At 38.9% G+C, this 7690-nt stretch overlaps 1 pseudogene; it reads right to left on the bottom strand.

The window, feature by feature from the left end:
• Positions 1 to 4530: 4530 nt before the first annotated feature.
• On the bottom strand, positions 4531 to 6170 carry LOC123939680 (annotated as a pseudogene).
• Positions 6171 to 7690: the final 1520 nt, after the last annotated feature.

The raw sequence follows: 7690 nt of genomic DNA, 5'->3' as shown, positions 1-7690 counted from the left end.
AGACATCCAGATGGCCAACAGACACATGAAAAAGTGTTCCACGTCACTCGGCATCAGGGAAATACAAATCAAAACCACAATGAGATATCACCTCACACCAGTCAGAATGGCTAAAATTAACAAGTCAGGAAATGACAGATGCTGGTGAGGATGCGGAGAAAGGGGAAGCCTCTTACACTGTTGGTGGGAATGCAAGCTGATGCAACCACTCTGGAATACAGCATGGAGGTTCCTCAAAATGTTGAAAATAGAACTACCCTATGACCCAGCAATTGCACTACTGGGTATTTACCCTAAAGATACAAACATAGTGATCCGAAGGGGCATGTGTACCCGAATGTTTATAGCAGCAATGTCTACAATAGCCAGACTATGGAAAGAACCTAGATGTCCATCAACAGATGAATGGATAAAGAAGAAGTGGTATGTATACACAATGGAATACTATGCAGCCATCAAAAGAAATGAAATCATGCCATTTGCGACGACGTGGATGGAACTAGAGGGTATCATGCTTAGTGAAATAAGTCAATCGGAGAAAGACAACTATCATATGATCTCCCTGATATGAGGACGTGGAGATGCAACATGGAGGTTTAGGAGGATAGGAGAAGAATAGATGAAACAAGATGGGATTGGGAGGGAGACAAACCATAAGTGACTCTTGATCTCACAAAACAAACTGGGGGTTGCTGGAGGGAGGTCGGGTTGGGAGAGGAAGAGGGGGTTATGGACATTGGGAAGGGTGTGTGCTATGGTGAGTGCTGTGATGTGTGTGGACCTGGTGATTCACAGATCTGTACCCCTGGGGATAAAAATACATTATATGTTTATAAAAAAAAAAGAAAGAAAGAAAGAAAAGAAAGGATGAATACCCAACTTTTGTTGCAACATGGACGGGACTGGAAGTGATTATGCTGAGTGAAATAAGTCAAGCAGAGAGAGTCAAGTATCATATGGCTTCACTTATTTGTGGAGCATAACAAATGACATGGAGGACATTGGCAGATGGATAGGAGAAAGAAGTTGAAGGAAATTGGAAGGGGCGGCGAACCATAAGAGACTATGGACTCTGAAAAACAATCTGAGGGTTTTGAAGGGGTGGGGGTGGGAGGTTGGGGGGAACCAGATGGTGGGTAATAGGGGGGGCATGTATTGCATGGAGCACTAGGTGTTGTGCAAAAACAATGAATATTGTTATGCTGAAAAAAAAATAAATTTAAGAATGTTAAAAAAAATAATGATGGCTCTTGAATGGTCACAATTTAAAAGAGTTTCTTGGGGTATCTGGGTGGCTCAGTCTGTTAAACATCCAACTCTTGATCTCAGCTCAGTTCTTGAACTCAATGTCATGGGTTCAAGCTCTATATTGGGCTCCGTGCTGGACATGGAGTCTATTAAAAAAAGAAGAAAAAAGATCAAATTAAATTTTAAAAAAGGTGTTGGGGAGGGGATATTTCTATGACAGGCAGTATTTAACTGTGAAGGGTAACCACAGCAGCCTTGTAAAGGCATGTGGTAAGTGTTTGAGATAGAGGAAAGGGCACAGATAAAAAGCCTGGGCCAGGAAAAAGCTCAGCATGTTTTGAAAAATGAAAGGAAGAAAACCTGCTTAAGTGCAGAGGAACTAGGGAGGAGAGGAACAACATGTGTTTGGAAAGGTTTGAAGGGCCATGTTTAAACACAACTTCTAAATGACTTTTATTTGAAGTCAACAGAAAGCTTTCACAGGATTAATTCAGCAGGATGATATAGTCCAATTTGTCAGTTTTTCATAATATCTGTGGACAGCACATGGAAAACAACTATGAGGGGGCAAGGAGTGAAATCAGGAAGATATGTAAAGATGCTATTTGATGCTCTAACTGGAGGAGTGTGATGCCAATTTCAGAGTTTGAGGCAGGATCAGTTTGGAGGCTGGATTAAGAGTGTAGTTTGAGAGTGCCAAATTTGAAATAGCTGTAAATTGTCCATATATAATTATGTGAATATTCAGTATTTATACAGCATTTAAAGGCATGGGAATATATTAATCACTAAGGAGAGAAAGGAAAAGTGTAGAAGGCACAGGAAATTTTCCAACACTCAGATGTGACATATGAAAGGAAGCATCAACATGAGAGTGGTATCTGCCAAAGAGTTCAGAGGAAAATAAAAAAGGATGATATAAATGAAAGCAAAGTGAGAATAGTAGTACACAAAAGACATAGTAGAATCTCTTCTTCCTGGCACCTGGTTCAATTTTCCTCCCTTATCCTGATTCATAGCTTTTGTCATGCTGTGGAAGATGGGTAAAGAAGAGAAAATTTTGGCTCCTTTTTTTTGTCATCTAAATGGCATGAAAATTTATAATGTGTACTATGGTTGTAGGACTTGACTTTGCTATTCTCTTTTAGAAAACAATGGTGTTGTTTGGTAAATTTCTGTGCTTTAGTAATCTAGTCCAAAAGGCTGGACTGTCTTTCACCACAATATTCAGTAACTACAAACTGAAATTAAATATCAGGCATTTATTAAGTACTGAACTAAGCTGTGTGTAATTATACTGATAGAACAGAGGGGCAGAAGATAAACTTCAAGTTCAACTAAGCTGATATCAGAGATACCAGCCAGGTAGGGAGGGGCAGAGGGAGAGAGAGAGAATCTCCCCATGCTGTCCAAGGAAAATATGTTTGTTTTATTTAAAAACAGTAACTTCCTTCAATGGGAACAGTGGCCAAAATTCAATATTGTTACAAATATAAAGCACTTAGAAGGTCAAAATATGTAATTCTGTCAAATTTTCTGAATTTCTTTTAAAGGTATACTTTTTAAGTCATATGAAACATTTAGGAAAAAAATATAAATCAACAACATGGGTCAAATAAGGCACAGTTCAAATTTAAGCTAAATAATGCTTGCCAATATGACTCAAAAGTAAATGTCTACTCTTCCTATCTCCACTTCTTTTTACTAGATTTAAATAAATCCAAATATTTACTCATGGTAGGAGATTCCAGATTTAACTATAGCTGAGTTTAACAGAAATACAGAAAATCAGAAAGATTTATAAGCACTCACAAGTGACACGGCAATTCCTCGGAAGACATCAATTAGAAAGGCTCTTCTCCACTTTTTTTTTTTTTTTAAAGATTTAACTTATTTGACAGAGAGAGAGATCACAGTAGGCAGAGAGGCAAGAAGAGAGAGAAAGAGGGGGAAGCAGGCTCCCTGCTGAGCAGAGAGCCCGATGCGAGGCTCGATCCCAGGACCCTGAGATCGATCCCAGGACCCTGAGATCATGACCTGAGCTGAAGGCAGAGGCTTAACCTCTGAGCCACTCAGGCACCCCTCTTCTCCACTTTCTAAGAGCACCTAAGGTTTGCTGCATAATGTAATTCAACAGAACAGCACTCTAATGATAAACAACTTACAGGAAATTCTTTCATCTATTCAATGTTTCATTATAAAACTTCAATATTTGACCAATATTAAAAATTTTAAACTCCATTATGTTATCATTTTCATTAAGTATTAGCTTAGCAAAAAGTGATCTTTGTGATTCTGTTTATTAACTTGGAAAAAAAAAGGTAGTACATTCTGGCTTTCACTTATTATAGATTTAATTCAATAATGTGATTTCTCACTATTTGAAAACCACATTTTTCTTTTCAGCAGTGGATAGCACTGAATGAAAAGCAGCTTTCATGGTATTTGACTTCCCTTTAAATAAAAGCATTTGGAATTTTCAGCAGTGATAACCTGGTTCTTACTCAAACTCCTACTGCAAGTAAATGTGAGAGAGAATCTAAAGTAAGGGTCCTATTCAAGGCAAAAAGTTTCCAATCCTAATTATTTCATTCCAAAGACCTGTGTTATACCTTCGGTTCCATCACTGAGGTGTAAATGATCACTGACAACTAGTGATGGTAACAGAACCCTCGCTGACATCATTATTAAATTTTACATACTATTTTATACCCAAATATATGCATATAAAACATTCACACAGATAAATTAGTGTTAAGAATTAAAAACTTACATCCACAAATGTCCTTTCTTCTGAAATCTGTGTAATTGTTTTCAAGGCTAGAAAGTTAAACATCCTGGCTATACATTCTGTCCCGCCGCCTGAGTGGCTCAGTGGGTTAGGCCTCTGCCTTCGGCTCCGGTCTTGATCTCGGGGTCCTGGGATCAAGCCCTGCATTGAGCTCTCTGCTTAGCAGGGAGCCTGCTTCCCCCTCTCTCTCTCTGCCTACTTGCGATCTCTCTCTGTCAAATAAATAAATAAAATCTAAAAAAAAAAAAAAAAGAACACATTATGTCTCAATACAGGGGTTGTGGACAACTTCAGAACTAACCTTCCAAAAAAAAAAAAAAAAATCTCACAAACTTAGAGTGCTTTGTTATTGCTGAATCTAATTAGATTTAAAGGAGACCACTGAATACTAAATTCAGGTATTTACTAAATAGTGCTGATTTCTGTTACCCAAGTAGCCCTCAGAAACTGACAACTGGAATAGGGATAGTTTTCTCAGTTCACTGTTTTTTTTAGGAAGCTGAAACATTTTCAGTTAAAGCATTCATTTGTCCTGTGGACTCCAACATATGAGGTCCAAACAACACTGTTTCTGAAGTGGTCTCGATGCAGACTTTGGAACTCCTTTTTCAATTTCACCTTGATTATCCCCCTTTTTTTTAAAATTAATTTATTTATTTTTTCAGCGTAACAGTATTCATTGTTTTTGCACAACACCCAGTGCTCCATGCAATACGTGCCCTCCCCATTACCCACCACCTGGTTCCCCCAACCTCCCACCCCCGCCCCTTCAAAATCCCCAGGTTGTTTCTCAGAGTCCATAGTCTCTCATGATTCGCCTCCCTTTCCAATTTCCCCCAACTTCCTTCTCCTCTCCATCTCGCAATGTCCTCCATGTCATTCGTTATGCTCCACAAATAAGTGAAACCACATGATACTTGACTCTCTCTGCTTGACTTATTTCACTCAGCACAATCACCTCCAGTCCCGTCCATGTTGCTACAAAAGTTGGGTATTCATCCTTTTTTTTTTTTTTAGTTTAACATATATATTAACATATATTTTTAATTTATTTATTTTTTTCAGCGTAACAGTATTCATTGTTTTTGCACAACACCCAGTGCTCCATGCAATACGTGCCCTCCCTATTACCCACCACCTGTTCCCCCAACCTCCCACCCCCGACCCTTCAAAACCCTCAGGTTGTTTTTCAGAGTCCATAGTCTCTTATGGTTTGCCTCCCCTTCCAATTTTTTTTTTATAAACATATAATGTATTTTTATCCCTTTTGATATAGATAAGAAAATGTCTTTTTCAGAGCCTCTGCTAGGAGGACAGCCAGGTCAGTAGCTTCCGCCGGTTTGGGCTTTATATCCTGTTCTGAACTTTCAACTGACCTAAGTTCTACAAAGTTCCTATCTTTAAGGGTCTCTAGCATATTCAGGTTTCTGCTCTTAACCAGAGTCTTTCTAGCACAGATTCTTTCCACACATCTTCCCTCTTTCATCGGGTCAATAGCAGATACGTTTTGGTGGAGCCTTGATGCAGGGAGGGGAAGGGACGGTGGGGACGGGGAAAGTGGTGGGACTGAGGGGGGTGCTGCAGTTAACAGATGTGACAGAATCTATAAATCAATTGCGATGAGATTTTGCTGTTCCTGCAGGGTCACAGTTTTGGCAATTTGAGTTCTGAGAGCAACAAGTTCATTCTCAAGGGCCCAGATCTTCTGCAGTGCTTCCTACTTGCTAGGGCTATCTTCAGATGAGGCTCTTCTAGAGACTGGTTTGATAAGGAAAATCACCTGCTTGGCGGCTTCTCAAAGAAAGGAAGGTCATCCTGAAGGGGTTGCCTTGATCTGACCCTGTCTGCCGTCTTGTTAAACACTTTCCTTCTTCTTTGGCTACCTGTCCAACATCAGCAAAAGATACCACTACATCCTTTCCTGGATGATTGGGGCTCCGTTCTGTTGTCGGGCTCGTAAGCAGAAACTGAACTCTTGGACACTGGATCCAGATAAATTAGTACCAGTTTTACTTAGGATACATCGAGATGAACCATATGGCCTCCCAAATCAAAGCACCGGTACCGATTGCATGCTTACTCTAACCTATTGAAAAACCATCCTAATTAGGTGCTTAATTCAGCCAAGCATTTAGATGAAAAGTCTCTCCAAATTTGCATTTCAAGTACTTCAGGCATACATAGCAACAATGGTCCAATAGGCACACTCACCCCATGGCAGCTGGGCACCTTCTTCCAGGAAAAGAGCGAACCTCTCTCTGGGCCCAGCACCACCCGAACCTGGGACTTGATCTCAGGGCCCTGAGATTGTGACCTGAGTCAAAATCAAGAGTCAGGTGCTTAACTGACTGAACCAACCTCAGGTACCCCAGGAATAGTGTAATTTAAATGAGAACATTAACACAGTTCAACATTCAATTAAGCACTATTTGCTTCATCATGCAAGCATATTTCTCCTTCCAGTCTGAATTAATAATCGTCTTGATTAATTTCCAAAGACAACTTTCCCTTCTTTCCTCCTTTATCTCTATAAAGGTGTTAAAATTCTGTCAGTTTAATATGAAACTGTATAAAAGGTGCCAAAGGTAGATTGGGTTGTAATTTTTTTCTGTTGTTCCTATTTAAATTATTATATTTAGATAAATATGCCCCATTCATAATATGATTTGTGACAATGTAGCCACTCTACATTAATAATCAAATAAGCTTTAAAACCATGTAATAATGACAAGATACTTAAGTTTAAAATCAACCAGAATGGGGCATCTGGGTGCGTCTGCCTGCAGCTCAGTTCATAATCTCAGGGTCCCAGTATCAATGCCCACCTGCTCAGCAGGGAGTCTGCTTCTTCCTCTCCCTCTGTCCCTCCCCCACCATGCTCTCTCTCTTTCAGTAAATAAATAAAATCTTTAAAAAAATCAATCAAAATAATCACATCAAATGGATATTATTTTAGAAATGAGAGCAAAAGTAAGTTTCTATAGTTTCTGCAGCTAAGAAATACAGCATACACAATAAAATGTGCCCTGAAAAACTTCCAACATTTTGTATTTAACTCCCATGTTCCTCTGTTTCAAAGGCACTGCACAATCATTCTGGCTTTTGTCATTTAGTTTTAAATGAGTGGAATCTCACAGCTTAGTTCATCACAATGTCCAATTAACAAGCCTGAAGAAATGTAAGTCCATGAAAACATGAAGGCATTCTTAAAAGAGAATAATGTGGCTTGCTTTCCAAAGCTTCTCATCAAAATACTTGTTTCAAACCAGTATGTTTTGGGTAGTAAAGCAAAATTTCTCTTCGATCCTCAATTCTTTCTTTTTCTTAGGAATAACTCTCACTGTGTTGTCTTAGAGAGGGAGCATTCTATCCCTATATTTTAAAATGAAAGAAACGTCAATCCATATGAGTAGAACAAAATTTATTAACAATTATAAAACACCATGGCCCCAGAGAGGATTAACGGCATAATTAAGTTCTGAAAATAAAATTTTGGGATTTTTCTTTTCCTTAAGATTGAAAATCCCTCATATCTTTTCAGTTTAATTTTGACTCATCACCATGAAGTAGGCAAAGAGATTGTAAAACATGAAATGAGACCTCAGCTCAGTCACTAACTAGCTATGTGAATGGAATCCAGTCACTTAGGAT

Source organism: Meles meles, chromosome 4 (assembly GCF_922984935.1).
Source record: "Meles meles chromosome 4, mMelMel3.1 paternal haplotype, whole genome shotgun sequence".
Classification (NCBI taxonomy): Eukaryota; Metazoa; Chordata; class Mammalia; order Carnivora; family Mustelidae; genus Meles; species Meles meles.
This window is presented reverse-complemented; position numbering and strand designations above follow the sequence as displayed.